General features: G+C 39.4%; 1 protein-coding gene across 4 annotated transcripts in view; it reads right to left on the reverse strand.

Moving 5' to 3' along the window:
* LOC137172648 (cadherin-related family member 1) overlaps nucleotides 1-22,036 on the reverse strand; it is a 104,956-nt gene extending 82,920 nt beyond the window's left edge. For 2 of the 4 annotated variants that reach the window (XM_067577170.1, XM_067577173.1), the window contains exons 1-4: nucleotides 21,768-22,036; nucleotides 21,592-21,636; nucleotides 21,396-21,505; nucleotides 11,778-11,910 (exon numbers count right to left, since the gene is read on the reverse strand). The gene's annotated coding sequence lies outside the window, so the exon portion shown is untranslated. The remainder of the gene's footprint in view (nucleotides 1-11,777; nucleotides 11,911-21,395; nucleotides 21,506-21,591; nucleotides 21,637-21,767) is intronic. The other 2 variants (XM_067577171.1, XM_067577172.1) reach the window with 2 other exon arrangements.
* Between the last annotated feature and the right edge of the window lie 469 nt (nucleotides 22,037-22,505).

A 22,505-nucleotide genomic window follows, 5' to 3' on the forward strand; every position in this document is an offset into this window, starting at 1 on the left:
GTAGCCTACAGGCTGTTTGTATTATTATGAAAATAGGTATTATGATCTTAGCCTTTCTCCTAAAAGAAAATGAAACACTGGAGATGTCCGCTTTTTTTTCCCCCCTCATGACTGTAAAGTAGGTTTGATTGACCGTTATTTCACTCGGTTTCTTAGCCCTGTCAATTCTTCCTTCCTTGACAAATGACACTTAGCCGTCTGTCAATAATGGCCCACGTAAATGTGCTTAAATGGGCCAGGGCACACCAATGTTATGGCTGTTCATCCTATTTAAATTACTTTCTGCCTTACATAATTACAGAAACCTGGTATAAGAAGGTAGTTCAAGCACAGAGGCGGTGTAATGTATAGAGGTTAAGGCAGAGATGCATACAGTATAAGGCCATGTTACTTAAGCATATAGAAACATAAATGACACTCTGCACAAAGCGTCATGATAATTGAGAAAAGACAGAGGTGCAAGAAGGTGACATCAGCCATTAACCTTATATCAGGCCATTCTGTAAATCAATGTCACTCACATTTAATAACAAGTGTAATCAAAGGAATTATGCAAATTTAATTTGATGCCTCTTGCATTATGCAAATCTCAGCTAAATATAATGAATCCTGACACCTGACCAGTGCAGTATACAGCATAGGTGGTTCTCATTGTACGGGTCTAACTGCTAACAGTATTCAGGGTTATCAGGAAGAGGAGAAAGACTGAGGTGAAAGGGGAAACATGCTTTGCAGATCATCACTTATATTATTTCTACAGACAATTATGAGTCACTGATGTGTTTTTCTGTTGTGCGTTCGTCATTCGGTTGTAAATACATTTAGATTGCTATGATTCCATATTCAAGCTACAATGGGTGTTATTAAAAGGTCTTTGTGTAAATTTGTCTAGCGATTCAGAAAATGTTTCTGTAATGGATTGAACACCCTGAAATACAAGAAGGAAAACAAACGACAAATGTCTGCCGCAGAGGCAATTTTCTCTGTATTGTATTAGTGACCAACATGTCTGCATGACCCACCGACTCTGACAACAACCCCACAGACACACCGTTACAAGTGGTTGATAATAACAAGGGGACTCCTCGCATCAGATGCAGTCAGCTGGTTCACTACAACCAAATGTTACGGAGTAAAACAGCATGTCATGCTGCCATTTGACACGGTGAAATAAGATTAGATGAGATCCATTTCAAAGTGCAGGAAGTGCAGTGGCTGGCCTATTCCAGCATACAATCTGCAATATACAAATACCAAGCAGAGGAGACGTACTGAGGCATGAACGGTGACACACTTACAGAATTATCCTGCTGTCTGCTTTTGAAGGACACTGCCGCATTTTTCATGTCTATCATTGTATCAATTGAAAACCAGCATTGTATGATACAATATTTATGCAATTAGTTACCACATTGCTTAAATTTTTTGAGAAGGCCACTGACATTCACTCTTACTACATCTGAGTTCCTCAACAAAATGATAGATAGATAGATAGATAGATAGATAGATAGATAGATAGATAGATAGATAGATAGATAGATAGATAGATAGATAGATAGATAGATAGATAGATTTTTTATTATTTGATTGTCAGAAAAAATGATTGGCAACCATATAATAGCTTAACTAATGGCATAAGCAATTTTTAAGCACAAATGCCATGAAAACAAATCAAACATCTTTGGGTTTTGAACTGTTGGTTGGACAAAACAAGCACTGTGAAGATATCAACTTGGGCTTTGGGAAAATGTGATGAGCATTTTTCACAATTTTCCATGCAATTAATCAATTTATTATGAAAATAATCTGTAGATTATTTGATAATTTACGATTAGTTGCAGCCCTAATTAAGAAATTGTGGAATTGCAGACAACAAATAATTTTGTTTAAATCATTTCAGATAAGCTAAAGCTCAAATTGTAGTTTATTTTAGTCAACTAAAGAGCATTTTTACACTGTCAGTTGTTTTCTCTCAGCAGCTATACAGCAGGATTTGCGTGCCTCAGATGGTGTGTGTTACCAAGGAGTCCTTTAGTGTGCACCACTCTAGGAGTAAAATGAGCTTCGATCTGTCCCAGAGGTAGCCCATCAAGAGGTGGGGAGGTTAGTTGGTCGTCACGGCCATCTAGACCCTGGCCTGTGAAAGCCTGCCAGAATCAATGCTAATTATGCTGCCATCTGCGAGGTGCCTGTGCTAGGTTGACACCTGTTCACTTCCAAGTGATGTACAGAAACTTCAATCAAGCCGGGAAACAAGACTCTAACACTGCTGAAAAGGGAAATGATTGGTAAAAGTATCGACAGAAATGATGGGTGGTGGATAACTAACTGTAGAAGCGATAGCTGTCATACTTGAAGCTGGCTGGGCCACATAAGAAACCTTAGGGTAAAACATCAAGTTATTCATTGCTAGCTTCAACAGAATATAATCTAAAAAGGCTTATCACTGCTTTTGAGATGCTGTGTACAGTACATCCCCACTGAAAATGTCTAATTGACCCTTTCACTCTGTCAACACAGTCGTTTCTCTCCTGGAATCCCAAGTCAGCCTATGTGTGTGATAAATGTCCCTGGGCTATAGCAACACTGTCCCTTTCCAGATAATTTATCACGCAAAGACAATCAGTCAGAGGACTTGATTAATATTTTCTGGGGGATCTTTTCAACTTTGGAGGCTGATCCAGCCAGCCACATTAGGCAGAGTGTTTGCAAGAGGAAACCAATACACTAGGTTTGGCTGTTTGCTCACTGAGACCAGGGGCCTGTCAATTCTTTGCCCCTTGAAAGAGATCTGCCATTAAGGTGACATGAGAAACAAATGAGGCCAATTTCTCCTCCAATGTCCCATCTGATATGTCAATAAAGGCCCAGCAGCCGCAGGATGCTCTGAGATGGATTTTTCCTTGCAGCTAGACAATCAGTGGAATACATCTAACTTTCCTCCGATAGGTGAATCACTCAGACAAAACCAATGGACTAGCGTTAAGTAGCAACTGCAGATCTGGTTTCAGCAAAATATATGAATGAGATTTAGTTCCAAGGTTTTGTTTTCCATCTTACAAGATACGATAAGCCAGACAATGCATTTGAATTATGTTTGTCTTTTGCTGGGTATAAAACTGGAGCTGGACATGACATCAACATCTCCCTTACAGCAAGGTGTAGCAACAAAGGATTTGATCTGTGTTTTTGTTTGGTCACAGCACATATCGGGCTGGAGCTGTATGTAAAAATGTATTCATAACCAGCAGAGGCAGTTTCTGTTTATGTCAGGTGCCAGGTGGATTGACAAAGCTGACTGATATTAAGAAGCTAAATCTAAATAGCTTGTTTCGGAGTAGAATATGTTATAAAGATGACCAGCTGTCAACCATAAAGATAAGGATTTGTGGGATATTTTTTCACTGCACATAAATAAAATCTGGATAGGACTTGGCTAAAACGAAGCAGCAAAAAAAAAATGACACGTCAATTTTAACATCTACACTAATACAACTTTCTAAAGCAGGTTGCAAATTAACAGTCTTACAGCCCAGCATTTTAACCCAGCCTCAGTCCACGCTTGACAAAGAGAAATTAAAATAGATCACAATTAGAAACAACATTACAGTCCAACGTGCAGTCGTGATACTTATATGTAGAATTATAGCCTCATCTACAGAGCCGCGGCATCGATAGGCATTCATTAAGTATGCAGCTCATAAAGTCAAATGTTTTTCAATAAATATCATGGGAACGAGGCTCGAGATACTCCACATTCAGAGACTTACAATGGCAGCATATGTTGAGGTGGATTGAGTCCTCAGGCTCCAATCTGGCTCTCTCTCCCTCGGACTTAGAAGATAAATTATGTGGGCTATTTTTCCATTATGTTAATCAAAACACTCGCCATATGCATTACTATTATTAGATTGGTAACAGAAGACATCCTGTTTTTAATGTGAAATTGTGAGACTGAGCCTTAATTGATCACAAACACAGTTTTAGGATAGTCGAAGATAATTCAACAGCTGGCTGTGTTTATATCTCTTGTTAACACGTTATATATGTTTTATGGGGTGTCAATTGATGTTGTTTCATATTACAGCAGCAGTCTATTTACAAGGATGCCTCTGTGTGTTTAATGAGAAGAATAAATGACAAATAAGGTAATCTAACTTGATTTTTGAAAACAACAACACATTATCCATTCCAGATGCTTTTCCAGAGCAATTTATGTGCTATTGTTGTGAGTGGAGGATGTGGTTTATGTGACTTTAAGTAAAACAAACAAAATAAGTGACGCAGTTCTGGCACTTAAAAGGGTCTGAGAATGTGCGCTGGCCCACCTGAGCCTTGCTAATTGTTTTCGAGATACACATAAGGTCTCAGGCACCATCTTAAATTCCAAGGTTGCACTTACAGCCTCCTGGACGTCCTTGACTGGAGCCAGACGCAGGTCTAGAGAGGGCCGTTTGGCCAACAATGTCATTGTTATGGCCTTTGTCATCTCAATTAGCAGGCGGGTGCTAAAACACAGAGCTCTAAATGGTGGCATCAGTGTTAACCTGGGACACAACACTGCCCATAAACCCTAGCACTTATGCCTACTGCTGACCGTGCTGTTTGTCTCTCATTAGCGTCCGGCAGCAAAACAGGACCCAGAGGTTACACTAATGACCCACTCTTTCCAAAAGTTACTGCAACTACTCTGTAGTTGTCAGATGAAAGTATGATATTAAACAATTAAGTTCCTTTCTATACAAGCCCAGCCACTCAGCTAGATCCATCAGCAGTTTGACTAATGTTTGAGTTGGTTGGTACGAGCCTTTGAAAAGAAGGAAAGTCAGTTTATCATTAAGGGTGTGTTTCTGCCATCAGAAAAAGTGGCTGATTAAATTAGGCCCATTTTAAGGTCAATGTATTTCTTTAATCAGTTGTCCCTTTTGATCATCCCTAGGAACAGTGCTCCTCAAACTCAGTCCTTGGTAATTGGTCCTCCTTACTGGCTCACTGTCTGTACTCATATGCTCATTGTTTAATGTTTCCAGCATTTCAGCACAGGCAGAGCACGTAATGCTGTGCATGTTTAACAGTCATTTCCATAAGTAAGTGCAATTTCTGTACAGTTTGTTCCTGTGTAATGAAGTGAAATCTTGTTTGTATTCCCCCTATTTCACAAGGAAACCCAGTCAAGCAGCTACACAGGAATTAAAGCGGCTAAAAATTAAAAACCGGCACTATCTTTAACTGAATGCCACACATTAGAAAATAAAATCAATTACTTGCATACTAAATAGTCCTTTTTTTGTTATTTCTGATTTTATATTCGGCGAGTGCTTTTTTCCCCTCATTGTTATTGTCTGAGTCTATAAGTGACCTTAACAAGAAAAAATGCAAATGATGTGCGAGAGAAAATGGCTAACATTTATTTATCCTCGCTGTTCTCTTGTCTTGTTGGTGTCATTAGAACAGTTCGCTGCGTCCCATTCTCTCCCATTATCTCTGCTATCAACGCAGCACAGCAAGATTCCAGCAGGGCTATAAATACTTCCCCTGGACCACATACGGCTAGCACATCATCTCCCAGACACAGCTTAATGATGGAAAAAAAATCTAATGTCTTTTTGCCCCCTTTCTTCCACACATTCTCACAACACCATGAAAAAAAGTCAGCCAGCTTACAGAAGTTACACATACATACATTTAGTTGGAGAAAATATAGTTGCACCTACGTATCAGCCACACGTCTTAGAAGGTGTGAGAGAAAATGATAGATGTCTGTCTTGATCATCCACCGGCACAGGTTTTTGTCGATTGCACCAGGGTCACTGATGCTGGCTCTACAAATCCATTAGAGCGAGAATGCAAAAAGGACACTTTATCTGAATTCATTATAAATGGATCTATATCTTATGTTTAGACCAAGGACACGATTTGTATCACAATGCAAATATCTATCATTAAATGTTGACAGTTCATTTTTCTTGGCAAAGAAAGAAAAATGTTTTCGGTGCAGCACTCTTTCTGTGCTGTTCTTTTCCTGATAAGGCGCCACCAAAGTAGCTGAAGCCGATTTGTTGTCCAAATTGAATGGTTTGTCGTAATTTCATAAGGGGAAAGTATCTGGTTTCATGATTTGTATGTATTCTAACATTACAGGTAAACAGTATGATAAATATCCCGAAATATAACCAGTGACACAAACACACAGAACACTATACGCATTTTAGGATATTGGAAAAACAATATCAAGAATCAACATACTGTCTGGTTTTTACTCAGATATAAACAACAGTAAGTAAATTGTGAATTTAATAAATTGCAAATACCACACATAGCAAAAGACAGAGTGGTGTAACAGCAGTAAAACACTTAGGAAACTTTGCCTTCTACGTTAAACTGACAGAAAGTAAAATTACTGCTTGTTGTTTGTGTATTCTTATCAAATCAACATTAACCTCTCCTTCATAAGAACTGACACATCATCATTTTTGTGCGCTCACAAACTTGTAGGCACTTTGTCCATTGCAGGGAGTTGAATTGCTGAGCACATGGTTGGGCATGTCAGTCAAAGAGCAAAAGGAGCATCCCGTTTTGTCGCTATCTAAATAATGGCTATAAAGCGTAGCTAACGGTGTCCTCTGAAACGTGCTCAGGTGGAAAGAACTAGACAAACAGAGACAGCCACCGCAGTGCTCCCTGACACAGAGGACAAAGTGAGGGCCTCATTTCCTCCCTCTAATCAGTGTTTACATCCACCCCAGTGCCAATGGCTGGTGACTGAGCAAGACGTGTATCAATCACCAAAGGCAACCTAGCTTGGGAGGACGATACACAAACTCTAACACACACACACACACTGAAACAGACACACACCAGCCTGACACCAGAGGAGAACAACACTGCTTTCATCTTAACCTCTTTCTCTATTGTGTCCTCTCTCTCTCTCTCTCTCTCTCCCTCTCTCTCTCTAATGGGTGCACAGAAATTACAGCTAATTAAGGATGTAAATGGTGGCGGAGAGTGACTTCTAATTCTGCATTAAATTGTCTCTTACCTCAGCAGAAAAATTTATCAGAGGAGGCAATGTCAACTTTTACTGGGGTGGGTTATTTGCATTTCTGCACACATTAATTCTGGGATGTGCAGCGCCTACAGAGCCAAACAGAGGACAGGAACTGCTTCCCAGCAACGGTAGGCTTCACAGTGTATATTATTGCTCCTCTCACCCTGTAGTCTTCTAGCTAGTAAGCTCTTTTCACAAATTAAATGCTGTACAAGACACACTAGGAAGCATAGCAGGCAAAGACAAACACAGAGAGAGATACATGTGCCAAGTCTGTACACTGCTGTCACTTACTTCTCTCCACAGATGTTTACAAGGTCACAGCATGGCCATAAAGAATGAATGAGTGCAGGAAACACAGCTCAATGTGAGGAGCAGATCCCCGGCTTAGGTGTTGTAGCAGAGCGCATTAATTATCTTTGCGGCTATTCTTGAGGTGAAGGCAGCAGATTTGAGGCGCGGCCAACAGAAGTGGTCTACACGGACCGCAAAGTCAGAGGGCACGCCAGCAAACATGTGGTAGGTGCCAAGCTGCAGGGTCTGAGAGCTGGGCAATAGGGACAGGAATGATTAGAGATTTATTACAGCTTTTCTGCAAAGTCATGCAGTCGGCCATATGTATCAGTGACACACAGGACCTATGTTGGAGACAACCGAGTGTAAATACAGCCGCACAGCATACATGCAACAACACCTGAATGCAAACAGATAAAATACCCCTCGGCTACGACCTCACAGAGGCCCATATATTGTGTTTGCTTAGCCATTGATTGACCCCATGTGAAGGACCTCATCATTCTCTCAGCTGTTCCTACGTTTCATCCAGCTCAATCCATTTACATTTAAGCACAGCTCTGCTCTGCTTGGCCTAATTAGTTCCATGGCTCCATTAGTCTACATGGTGGTCAATCCATTCATCACTTTGCATGTTAGTTAAAAGCCCATTTCTCTGATACTGTCACTGTTCTCTGCCTATTACTGTTCTTTTTTTCTTTTTTTTTTTTTTTAAGAAAGGCGGGTGAGGAGGATTATGGGTAACTAATTACCAACATCACAGTAGACTCAACCATACTAGTGACTTGTGGCTACTAGATTATATGTCCAATAAACTGTGTATTTTATTTAATTTCCACATTGTGAGGCATATTTGGGCAAACTGGATTAAAAATGTCTGTAAAAAAATATTAAAAAAATTAAAAAGATAGGCTTTATATACATTTAAGAAGGAAAGAAAGAACATAAAAAGCAGAGGAGAAAGCAAATAGAGTGAGGGAATAAGAGAGACAGAGAGAAAGAGAGGTGGTAATGATCCCTGCATTGAGAGACTTGGCTCACCCACTGGTATACTGGCTCATATGGCCCACTGGCTCCAAACTTGCTGAGGTCTGAAACTCACATTACGCCTCAAAAAAAGGCAGGCAACCAGGACCTCAAAACACTGAAGCTAATTAATTCTCAGACATAATAAGACATTATCATGTTTGATGTACAGTTCACATACTCTCAGGGTGCTCTCTGCTATCAGGACACACAAACAGTGTGCAAAAATCTGCTCTGACAAAAAAGACAACAATCAGACGGTAATGACAAGACTCATTTAGTAGATAAAATTGTCATGTCAAACAATGTGAAAGCGATCTCAGCTTATGCTCAAGGATTTACTTTTGTTATTTTTTTTTGTTGATTTACAAATGATGGCATCCAGCTTCAAAAAGCAAAAGCAAACAGAGATTAAATAAAGTATATATGGTGGAGGATCCTGGAGACTTTTGCATTAACAGTGTATATCCCCTCTTGTTGAGTATCCTTGGTTGATTATATCCCATTGGTATTCACTTTACCACTGCCAGGTCACCACCACTTCACGTCTGATATCTGCTGAAGACAAGTGCAGCGAAGATACCTCTCAGGATGATTCAATGTCTGTGCAGTCCCTGAAAGTGAAACTCATTTCCAGGCCAAGCTATCCCACAGTCCCAGCAGGGAGACATGAAGCAATGTCAGGCCCGTGATGCCCTCCCACAGTACCCGCTGCCCTTTCACTCCCACATCCTTCGCTTTTATCGGGAATCTATTTTCCCTCTTCCCCCCTGTAAGGTAACTCCATCTGAAATTTTACATCTCCCATCTCCCCTCTCTCTCTCTCTCTCTCTCTCTCTCTCTCTCACTCTCTCTCTCTCTCTCTCTCTCTCTCTCTCGCTGGTTTCCTCCTCCCATGATGGATGAGCTCCACTCTGGGGTGTCTCAGCCTGTCCATCATGCCCTGCGATTAGGAATTAAAAATTGCAAACGTTTCACAATAGCCACCCCCATTTTTCTCCATACCCCCCCCCCGCACTCCGCCACAACCCCGCCTCTCATCCAACCACACCTGCCACACCATCACCACCACTGTCATAACCAAAGCCTCATCGCCACCATCAACACCACATCCCCATGCAGCCTAACACACTATCCCCAATTCAGATGCACCAAACACCTACATTCATCTAAGTGGGAAAAAAAACATAATTTATTTTGTACTTCCCAGATAATTTACTTTTTTTTCTTTCCTTTCTACAGGAATTCTCCATTTCCCTATAAAATGAAAATTCATCTAGAATTACATCTTATGTCATCATTATGTTTATTAAGCGTGGATGATGTATATGAACAGCGCTGGCTTGCCGCTGAGTGCTTAATGATGCATAAGATTAAGCCGAGGCTCTCAGCTGCGCTGTGACTCCCCTCTGGTACCCATACTGCCGAGGCATGCTGGGAGTACAAGCTCCAAACGGCCATCAGGTGAAAGGAACTAACATCTCTCTTTTTGTCTGTGTGTGAGTGAGACTGAATGTGTGTGTACTTATGTTTTTGTGCACACCACTGAATGGGAGTGTGTTTCTTCTTGCGCACATGTAAGAGCTGTAGAGGAATGGTACACTATCGCCTTGCTTTATCTGTCCACCTATATTAGAAATAACTTGCTTTCGCCTTCCTCACTGTGCTCCGATCATGCTGTTTTCTCTCTTTCATCCCCTTCTCCTCTCTGCCCCTCTATCCATCCCTGGACCCCTTCTGTCTGTGTCCTTTCTCCCTTCATTTCTCTTCTCCCCTTCCCTCTGCCACACCGCTGTTTTGCCGCAGCAGTCTATGACAAAAACATTATCCTTCTGCTGCTAAACAATCCAATAAACCTCTCCACAGGGAGGAAGTTAACCTCTTGTCTGTTCGACTGATGCCTTCCAGACCACGTGACGGCTGCCACAGTAAATTCAAATCATTAGTCTCCTTGCCCCCCATCAGAGAAAAAAACTTCTATTAGTAATGGAGACCTCGTAAGAGACCTTCTGCGGAGAGCACTGCCTTCCCAATTCCCAGTGGAGAAATCCTGCGCAAAAAACTAATTCTACTTTTAATAATCTGTCATCAAGACCAGAGGCAGTCATAAATTATGTGGGGAGCATGTGTGAGAGCGAGCCACAAGAGGGAAATCAGGGTAGAAAATCAAAGCCCAAGTTTGACAAACTTTCCTGAAGATAAATAATAACTTACAAACCGGATTAGTTGTTAAGTCACAGCTGAGCGCACAGCCAAGCCATTCCAATCAGCCAATGCAGATGAAGAATTTATAGGTAGAGCTCATCATTTGTTTTCCCACTCTCCTCCCTCTTTTTATATGCATCCCACCTTTTCTCATTCCTGTCTCCTTCAAGCTTATTATATTCAGGGCCTGTTGTCACACCCTGGGCTGGTTTTATCATTAACTCCTTGTGTGCCAAACCAAAGACTACTGTACGTGTGAAGGCGTTTTTTTAAAGGTGACGGTTCTTCGGTTTGGGGGAAGAGCTGAGGCCAAAAGAAATGACAGAGGAAGGAGTGCCTGGCTTGTGTCGTTAAGTAAATACAAGGGAACACTAAATTCCTGTCACCAGCTGCAGCATTATGGGGCCTCAAGACCTTAATTGACCACTAAAACAAAGGAAATATCATGGGAGAGGTACATCAAGGGAGAAAGTCACATTTGAAGCAGGATCACCACACTTTGAGGCAGTGTGAGGGAAAAGGCTATCAGCCGAAAGGGTCTGCTCTTTGTTCCTGTGTCAATATCTCTGTAAACTATCGACATGCATCATAATCGTTCCCTTCTATCAAGTGCAGACTAAAGAACAATCTCCATTAGGTGACAGCGCCCCGGCAGGTTGATAAATGCTCCCTGACGAAAGGGAAGGAATTGCGTAAAATAAAGAGGCATGTTCCAACAAGTCTTGTCAAAATGGTATTGATTTAATCATCTGCAGAAATACACATTCTTGGTTAGTGTAGCGTGCAGCGGAGATGGCAGCAGCAGCAGAAGCTGGGATACGCTTTACAGTTGTTGACGTGGAGACGCTCCCCCTCATTGGCTTTGCAGGTGATGAAACACACGCTGAGCTGCGCTCTAATTTTTTTTCCCTCTCTCCCTCTTTCCCTCTTCAATCAGATGTTATTCTAAGAAAGTGTTGGCAAATCTACTTTTCTATTTTTATTTAGGGCCAACAAATATAGCTTAATGTGAGTGGGCGAATCTATATGAAACACGCCGGTGTGGCCAACCTTCTTCTTGGCCTCTCAGCAGAGTGCAGAGGCGATAGATAACAATAGCCCTCCATCATCTAGACACACCAATGGTATTCTAGTAGCTGGAGTGAGCTGGCCAGAGGTCTGGGAGTGTTTATTTAACATCGGGGTGTTGGAGAGTGTGTCTCACCTTGGGACAAATGGATCCCCTCTCTTTCCTCCTTTGGCAGCCTCAGAGTAAACACCATGGCAGAAAACTGGAGGTCTCATTGCTCTGAAGTACAAGTTCATCAGGCAGGTGGGTAGGTTCATCATTGGGGCCCCTATAAAAACATGGTCCATGTTTGTATTAATACCCATGTTGTTCACATATCTATGATGTAAACAGTACAACAAACTGCTGCCACTTGTGACAGACTAAAATGAACATCTAAGCTAGATATCAAAATCCAAGCGGTGACACTGGCAACAAAAGCAGTTGTTTTCTTACAATTGTAATCGTTTAGAAGGTTAAAGGGGCTATTATTATCTCTGCACAGCCCATCTGAGCAGTGATGAGGTGAACACAAATAATGTGCGTCCCCTACAGAAGGAAGATGTGTGGCTGCGGCCGCTGGGGGTTGGAGACAATCCCACAGTGACCTGACCTTGACATGTCTGAGTGAAATGGTAGCGGAGGCTAATACCTCATCATATTGAGTTTGACTTTGAGCTCTCTGTGGTGGGTACCATAAAACAAAGGATAACAATGTGGACAAACAATCATAAACTATGGACAATTAATATACATACACTACCAAATAAAGCATGTGGTTTGCCTAATTATGTTAAGGAAATATAGATACTGAGCAAATCGACTGCTGGTAAATGCTTTCACACATCAACTGATATTTGAACGTGTTGTTTAAATTGAAAATATATATACAATATTCTAAAATGTAACATGAACTCCTCAATTTATGAATAACCCATCATTTTAAACTGTCTTACTTTTATTTATTTTGTGAGAGTAGCCATCAGTTATTCAGAAGCCCCAACACTTCACAATGCACGGCCATTTTAGCGCTGTCTACCAAACAAACACTAAATTAAAAAACAAAAGTGGGACAGAATATAGTGTATATACACCTATGAGGTTTTTGGAGCTAACAATGTGAGCAGGACACAGTTATTACGCAATGATAAAAACCTCAAAGCCAATGGGATGGAATCATACGTGACCGCATCATAAAACGTCTACATTACAAAAAAAATGAAATGTCCACTCCTCTGAAATCAGGATATAACTCATCATATCAAGCCAAGACTGAAGCTTCAGACATTATTCAGTCCAGGAGGACAAGTGGAGAGGTGAGGGAGACACCTCATGTGAGCCCTTTATATATTACCTCTTGCTCCAAAGTAAGGACAAAGGGAATGAAGATGACTACCCTGTCACAGGGAAAAACAGATGAACCAGACAGACCTGACTGAACTGTTCACTTACCGCAGCCTGGGCATCACACAACACACTGCAACCTAACTAACAAAACATTTTTTAAAATATAGTTTTTGATCAACAGCCTTTCCAGTTGAATATGTTCAGCCATGACTTATCTCTGCTTACAAAGTATGTCAAAAATATATTCAGGGTTTTTGGGCTTTTGTAGGTTATAGATATTGTGTTATAGACCCTTCAAATATGTTTTTTATAAAGATTGTCATGTATGTCATATTTAAGGCAATTCAGGATTAGTAATCCTAGTTATAGTGTCCTTCGAGCATCACAGTTCTAAAATAACAGCTAAATGGTACTGCTATAGTATTTTTTTCCATGCATTCGTCCCTCAGTATAGTTAGCATGATGGTAAATTATTCTGTATACTGCTACTGTAATGCTGACAATATATGAGGAATTTCCAATAGTAGATCCCAATAATTTTCTCAGCCGGATCTTTGTACAACATGCCCTGGCGTGAAGTGAATAAACTGCATCATCAGACATATTTGCTGGTTGGTTAGCCAAATAGAGGCTTGTTTTGTCCACAATTTTCCCTGTCAAGCCTGTCGTTGTTTGTGTCACATTTCAGGTCACGGAGCAAGAGAAGCAAAAAAAAAAAGAAAAAACAAACATCAGATTTGACAGTCAAGGTAGATCATTTATGATTGGAGTCAGCCTGAAAATGAGCTAATATTCATATTGAATGGATATTAGATGAACACATCAGTTAGGCTCTCCGTTCTTCTAGCAGTTAAGGCAATCTTAATCTTTATGTCGATAATGAAGATGTGTGTGATATCAACTAGTTGGGGTAATTAATAGAAATGTCAGTGACATTGTATTAATAGCATCATACATAGCATCAATTTAGTGTAAATTGTCGTTTTGACAAGCCATTTTAATTAAAACTATCACACAAGAATTAAAAGACCGTGGACGTCATTTTGGGAGACTATCAAATAATGTTACCATCTGGTATTTTTTGCATGTCTTCTCCCCGCTAATTACAAGTGATACTCAAAAGGTTAGCAGCTCTTTGGCAGATGTAATGATCACCCAATAACCCACAGGTCATTACACTATACATAGTAAAGATATAAGAGGATGGCCTGCTGCTCTATTATGACTATAATGACAACTGAAATTCATCCTTCTTCATATATTTTCTTTTTTTTTTTGGTATAATATTTATAGTTTTGTTTACTTATGAAACCGACAAGGTCATGTGATGCACAAGCTCAAACCAAAATGCACTTCAGTCTTCAGTGAGCGGTGATCTAGCCCTGGAATCAATCTTCCTGACCACTCTCATAGCCCAGGAGTGAGCTCAATATGGGCTCAATTCCTGAGGGCTGCTCCAGGGATGAATTGAAATAGCACTCCTGTACAGCAGTCTCGCAGACAGTCTTTACAGGAAATGTTGCTTTTTTATTCATCCAAATGCAGCGACTGTGCTTCTCAAGAGAGCAAAAGAGCTCTGTGTATATGTGTTTGGGTTTCACAGTTCTGCAGAGGTCACCTACATGACAATAAATAAAAATAACCCTGCTTGTTAGTAGGGTTTTTTGAAAGTACAGGCATGATAGTCTCCGAAAAAATGTAATAATAGAATAACTTCCTACACAAATGATTGTGTGATTATGTGTCCTGACGAGTGACGTGATGTTTTATCCTGTATCATGGAACTGTATCATCATAGCTTTGACCAAATTACCATGACATTTTTAAAAGTTTTACCATGGTTATGTTTTGTAAGGGATCGGGTACATTTACTGTATGTATAACAGAATACTATTTGGTGAAATAAGCACAGTAACATGGAGCCCTGGTCACTACATTTAGTTAGCTTTTTTTAATAACTAGTCACAAATACGGGAACATAAACATATTTAGTGGCAAACTGGCAGAGCTTATACTGTACGCAACAGCTCTGAGATATTTTATGCTATATAAATTTAAATATTATGTAATTGACATTTTCAACAACTAATAGTTGCTGTTGTTTGGTTGAGAGAACTGTTGTGCCAAGATCATTGTGTTTTGTAATAGTTTAAAGAAAGTGTAGTTTGTGCAAACAAAGTTTGGGAAACAAGGTCAAGTCACATGTTGCAAGATGTTGAGTTTGGCTGTTTAAGAGCATAAGAGCAACTTAACTAAATGACAACTAAATAAGTCCGCATCCATTGGTTAGTTAGTTAAAGTGAAGTCACTGTATCATGTATGTATATATATATATATATATATATATAAGTACATAAATATATAAAGTATATTATTTATACAAATATAAGTACTATATACTGTAGGTAGCGTGCGGCTAAATTATCAGATGAATGCTAATAGACATACCATTGCCATTTACTGTGATACACTGTAAAAGCCATATGTTAATATGTGAATCACCATAGATGTCATTCAACTGTTTTTTGGCGATAATTGTCAAATTGTCTTTTGAAAAGCTAAATCAGAGAGTGAGTGTGCAAGTGAGCAATAGATCAGTCAGGTGAGAGAGTGATGGAATCAGTAAATGAATGGGTGTAGCGAGTAATTGCAGCAAATGAGAGCGTGAACAGCCTGACCTCTTTGCTGACTTGTGTTTTCAGTCACTCTTCCTGGTTACTATGCGTCATGCTTTGTTTCATCTGACGTGCAATTATTTTTTCCATTAAATACACAACATGTATTTCACTTAGTTTTTCTGAATGAAATTTCAATCAGAGGCCATTACACTCTTCAGACAGAGAAAGTTTAGAAAAATAACAAGACGCAATGGAAAAGAAAATAATGCTCCGTCAACAGAGATGGAAAACACAAAAATAATCATTTGCGAGAAGCAGGTGATGCATATGTTAAAGTGTCAAGAAGCAGAGGAGAAATTAATAGCTTTCTGCCATAAGCATTCTCTGATAAATATGATTACATTTGCATACTTCATTTTACTCTTGATCTGCTGTCTCTGTGATTCTTGTGCGCCTGTTCCAAAAGAAAAGTAATTTCCATTACTGCTCAAACATGAAACAAGTATTTCGGGTCTCATTAGGGATTTCCTTGCTGCTCGTATGTCGACAAAATCAAACGACAAAATACAGCAAACATAACTGTATGTCAGCAAGCCCAACGTTGGATAATTGTGGATCAAGAGTAAAGGAAATGGTTAAGTTGCTTGTTCACGAGGACGCAACGTTTAATTACCTAGTCTATTTCTGCAATGTAAACACTGCAATGTGAATAATGTGTAAATCAATGATTTGAGGAGATGGTTGTGGGGTGGGTGGTGGATGGGTCTTCTAGGAAGTGTTTTGTGCCTCATTAACTTATCAATAAGGCCATTTGACATTGTCTTCTATTTGCCCTGATGAGGAAGGCTGTCCATTCCAGTGTAATGGCTCTGCATTTGCCCCACATGTTGACATGTGGCTGAAGTCCTGAAGACAGAGATCACCTTGAAAACATGCTTCACTTTTACGTTTTCAAAGTGCATTAGCTTTTACCCTCATTTACATCCTGATTAAAGTTACAAACCGCATATAAAGGTGATCTCACAGTGGTTCGCCATCAGGTTAAGCTAATTTATCAAGGTGTTGTTCTTGTGTTTATGCCGTAGGTCACTGAACATATGGGTGCCCTCTGGTCTGAGTATATGCTTTTTATGTGGCCGGAGACATGCAGTGATTAAGTTACCTTTTTCCAATCCAGTAATGGACCTGAATAGTACACTGCATCATGGAAAGTGAGCTCCACAACATCCCCTATAGTACTATACTATAATAAATGTTGCTTTCCTATTAAACAAGACCTTTTATCTCTATAAACCCCTAAAAAAAACTCAGAATGTAGCATCTCTAGGAGCTCAGTGATGTTTTTTGTAATTCTTCTATCTTGTCACAATAAGAGCTCTTTAGTTCAGTTATTAAAATATGAGGAAATGCCACTTGGTTTTGGTAAAATGTTTGTTGGGAGTCATTATTAACCATTTGAAAAAACTGTACTTCAACATTGTTAACATTACATGTCTATGCCATCAATTGGAATCGACACACATATTCATGGTCTTCTTATGGTAATTCTCCGGGCGACAATATTTGCACTTTTCCCCCGCTGTTTTCCAGTTCAGGATTCCAATTAACCTGTGCAAAGCGTGACGCCAATCACAGGACGCTGTATCGACAACAGGCATGAAAAGAATAATGCTGTTAGGATGATGTAGCTTACTGTGGGGGACTCCTCCCTCACTGGTGACAGAGAAGTTTGCTCCAGTCATTTATCAAGTCCTTTCTGGCCACCGAGGGGCTGGCGAGTCCCAGGGCCGCCTGCTGCTTGGGGGGCCAGCATGCAATATGTGCATTTTAGGCCTCTGGTGGGCTGGCAAAAACTGCTGATGTGCTCACTGCTGCTAAGTTTGATGGATTTGTTGTTGTCATTTGCTTTGGTTCTGTTCCCCGCAACAAAACAAAGGGAATCATTAACTCTTTTGTGCTGCATGGGACTTTTATGGGTTAGGGATAATGCAAAACGAGATGGGGTACAGATGGGGTCAGCTGGAGCGTTCTGTTGCTGGAGCCTTCCAGAATGGGGCGTTGAACATGCATGGATGATCCTGCATAGAGAGCTGATTACAGAATGATTTAGTGACCACTGATATCCCCTTTCTTTCTCAAGCTCCCATCATCAGGCTCATTTCAGCCGCAAGAGTGCAACTGGCAGTGTTCACCACTTATATTTACAGCCAGTCGCTGTTTAGCACCTCATGCGATGTTCTGGCCAGGCTCAAGACTGAGCCATTACAGTGCATCACCGTTAGAGGCTTGCAGTGTTTACTGATCCAAGCTTGGCAGGGAACTGCTCGACCATTTAGCTCTACTGCTATGATTTTGGTACACTGTAAACCAAACTAAGTGCAGTCCACTTGTAAAGTGAACACCAATTCGACTAAACTAAAAAACAAAACAAAACAGAGATTCAGTTTATTTTAACATATCTAAATTAGAGGTGAATTAATTAGTGGATGGACAGAAAATACTTTGGCAAATATTTTGTTAATCAAATAAGCGTTTCGGTCATTTTTCATGCAAAAATGTCAAACATTCCCTTGTTCCAGCTTCCTTAAAGGTGAGGATTGGCTCAACTAAACAAGTTAAGTGAATATGTCATCTTGGCCTCTGGGAAATTGTAATGGCCATTTCACCATTTTTCGACATTTCATAGACGGATGGAAGATTAATCAAGAAAATTAATTGATAACAAACATTATTGTTAGTTGCAGCCCTAATTTGAATGTTTTAGGCCTATTTCGTGTTGTACAGTTTTTATTTGTGTTTTGCTATATAAGTAGGAATTTTTGATTATGTGAATACTATTTTTAAGCTCCAGACAAAAAACAATGTCCTTCACTAAACCCTAAACAGGTGAACAGATGCCAGACTGCGTGAGGACATGCATCAACCATCACAGATACTATTAATGAGTATACAATCGGATATACTGCAATGTGTACTGCATGGAGGGCAAAATACTTAGGATAGTTACAATCCTAATAACAAGTCCGGATCAAACAGCATTTCGAGAGTATCTAACTTCTATATCATGACGTATTTCCAAGTGAAACAGGATAGACAGGCAGGACATAACATTGGGAGGATTTTGATTTGAACGTTTAAAAGTGGGTGTGTCATAATGAATTTTGTTTTACAGGAAGAAAACTTGATTGGATTTTGATATAAGAATACAAAGAAACTGATTTTTTTGGCATATATTGTTAAATAGGTCAACAATATGACGGATGTGATCTAAAAGGGTTAAAAAAGCATTTTTCATTTCATATCGACTTTAAAATTAGTATGAACACTTTCAGTTTACCCTGTTAAATACAGCAAATACTGTTGTACGAATGTCTCACCCTTTAAAAAACAAAGCAGAATGCATGAGACGTAGATGATAGTGAATAATTATAGTCATCTGATATCAATGAATTATGTCTGTAAAATAAAACAAACTGGGGGACGTGTGTCGCTGCGAGTGGCCTGCCATGCAGTTGCTAAACTTCAAGGTGAAGACTTACTTCCTCAAGGGAGAGTTGAAGATCAAGACAAATCCTCTTATTTTTCTCTGTCAAGTCATCACAGTCTGAGACGAAATACAAATTGAGATTGTAGCAACGGGCTGCGACAGTCTGCTGTTGACTGCAAGGGTTACAGGGGTGATTGAGTGCGTGTTTGACTGCCCGAGGCCGAGGGCTAACAGTACTGTTACACAGACAAGGTCGTCTCAGAGAGAGAGTAGGCTCAGCACATAATCCCAGTGTTCCTGACTACTATGAACACAGGCCCGCCACAAAATTGATTAAGGTGGAAGAACATTACTTGGGGAATAAGATCATCAAGACGGATTGAAGTGTATGGTTTTGGCCAAGAAATGATCTACAGTATTTCAGTCCCCTTATCCGTTCAAATGGGCATTGGTTTTCACTTTAGATCATCTTTCCTCCCAAAAAGAGACAACTGTCATTGAAACTCAGCTTAATACTTTGACCAGTGTTGACTCATGTTGCCTACTGAAGGGTCTAAAGTAGAGTAAAGATAATAATTTGATTTAGCTTAATGTCACATGTGCATCCAAGAAAAATGGCTACACCATACAGTAGAAATATTTTATCAATACTGACCAGAGGCTCAAGCCAACCTTGATATGTTCCCCTTAGTCTCATCAATAACGCAAAAGAGGCAAGTTATTTCCCATATAAAACTAATCTTTCCTTTTTATTGTATTTTAATGAAACAGACTTGGTTCTAAGGCAGTAATTCATTCCATTTGTTATGTTTGGACAACTCATTAACATTATCATCTATTATCATTAGACTGAAATTTTAAGCTTCTTCTCCCTTGAGATGCAGTGCGTTTCTTCTCTTCAGTTTGCATTAAAACAAATGTGGACCTGCTGATGCATTAGATTAATGTGCTCACTCACTGCCTGCTACAAAGCTCCATTCCAGCTTGAAAACAAGACTATGTTTCCATCTTTTAAGCCTCATCCACAAAGGAAATGTATTTTTGCTAGGAAAAGGCTTAAATAATATTTATTGTGGCTACATGAACAGTGGTTGGTAAAATTGTGAAATAGAAAGTAACCAATGACTGTGAATAAAATTTAATCGTTAATCATTAAATATAATGTCAACAAAACACACAACTCTGTCTAGCAGCATACGGTGAGTCTACTAGTGTATCAGAAATGACAGAATGTAAACATTTCTCTCATTTATTCACACCATATTATAGAATTATTTCCCAGAGATTAATTTGTCTGTTAATTTACTAATTTACTCATCCACATGTCAAGCAATCAGCACTGTTTTTGCCTGAGTTCATGTAACATTTACTGAATCATAATGCTAATGAGTTCTTTAGACTTCCTGATCAAATTCAAAGTTCCTAATTCTTGCTGAGTCTGCTGCAATAGATAAAGCCATTTGCTAATTACAAAGTTTGCTTTTTTCCCCTGAATAAATAATGTTGATTAATTAGCAAGTCAAAATAAGTGAAGATGATCTATGTAGTATATATCACTGTCACGAAAACTTACTGAAACGTTTCATTTACATTGCCTGACTTTTTAATTACATGCATCCAAACTTTACAAATTTGATGGAAAATTAATAACGTGTAAGGTGAAAGGTTTCATGGAAAATCTGCAGACGAAAAATAATCAACGTGTTGGATTAATGAATGGATACAATACATTTATTGCTTCTTAGCCATTCAGACATTATTTATAAGGAATGTTTGGTTCATCTCTCGGGTGGAGCCACAACTTCCTATATTTACACACCTACATTTTGAGGATGAATAAATAATGTCTCAAATTAATGTTGAGACATGTTTATATTGACGTTTGTGAATTTCGGCTCATGCAGTGAAAATATTGACAAACCAGGTAACATGAACCTGAGTGTAGGTATTCAAAATGACTACAAAGTTGAATCAGCAACTCTGTCTCCACAAAAATTGAGTATTTTTAGCTTCACAAAGGTAGGATTTATAGCAGGGCTGCTGTACCAGATTACATTACACTGTACAGGGTTTCTATTGTTCTTCAGATTGAGAGAGTGATTATTATCTTTGCATCATATCAACATCAAAAATGTTGTCATATGAGAAAAATTTCATGTTTCTAATGTGTTGCTGCCTTTTGTGTACTGTAATAAAAATGAAAGAGTGAATGCACAAACACTATAAATCATCTACACACGTGAAGCTTGGAAAATGTCGTTAGGACAGGGAAAGATCCTCCATGATCATTTTGCAGAGCGGCTTAAACCTCCCTGTACTTACACTTCTGTTGTGGGGTTGCACTGACCAGACAGAGGTCATTCATTTCTACCAGTCCCTGCGGTGTGCATGGATTTGTCTTTGCAGGTGTCAAAAGGGAAGCTTGCCATAACCTAAACAGATAGACATTTTAGATTACTCAGCCTAGTTTTGAATTGCAAAGTCTGACATCATTATATATTAACGGAAATGTCCTCACATCTTGCCTAATCCTGTTAGCATCACATTCATCCACCTGCTGACGCTGCAAAACCAGATTAAGTTAATGCTAGAGCTAACGTTTTGCAGTTATGTTGGCTTAACATTATAGCTAACGCTAACGTTTTGGGGGTAACGTAAGCATAGTTAACATTAGCTAAAAAAAATTATACTCACTCCATATTTTTGTGGTAGTTATAAAGTTGGTGTTTTTTATGCCTTTTCTGTGTAAACGGTTGTTTTCGTCCAACTTAAGCTAACATTTTGAAGCTACTGTTTTGTGACTGCCATCAAAATACAGACAGACCGTTAGCCAATCAGGTGCTTCGTAGGCGGGACATCTGGCATCCCACACCTGTCTGTCATAGCCAATCACATCCTCACAATCATTATTGATGGCGATAATTTAGGAGAATAAGAGGGGAATATTTTTACACAAAATCCAACATGTGTCCTATATGTATCTTTTTGCTGTTGCACCACGTGTCTTGTTTATGCCTCAGTGACACAGACACTTTCTGACACATTTTGTTTGTTTCTATTTGCTTTTAATATTATGTATTTATGTATTTGTTATTCTAGTCCAGTCATTTAGTTCAGTTCTGGTTATAGCTTTGTGGGTTCTCCTTCTCTGGATGCTTGTTAGAGTAATCTACAGTGATGCACTTACATGGACTATTATGTATAAGGAGTGTTTAGTTCATCTCTCAGATGGATCTACAGCTTCCAATATTTACACATCTACATTTTGTGAATAAGTAATGTCTCAAGTTAATGTGACATGTTTATATTAATGTTTGAAAAAATACCTAAAGTTTGGAAAATGCTGTTTGGACAGGGAAAGAAGAAGGACCTCCACGATCATTTTGCAGCTGAAACCTGCCTTAGGCCAGTCATACTTCTACTGTGGGGTTG

This window comes from Thunnus thynnus, chromosome 20, assembly GCF_963924715.1.
Source record: "Thunnus thynnus chromosome 20, fThuThy2.1, whole genome shotgun sequence".
Classification (NCBI taxonomy): domain Eukaryota; kingdom Metazoa; phylum Chordata; class Actinopteri; order Scombriformes; family Scombridae; genus Thunnus; species Thunnus thynnus.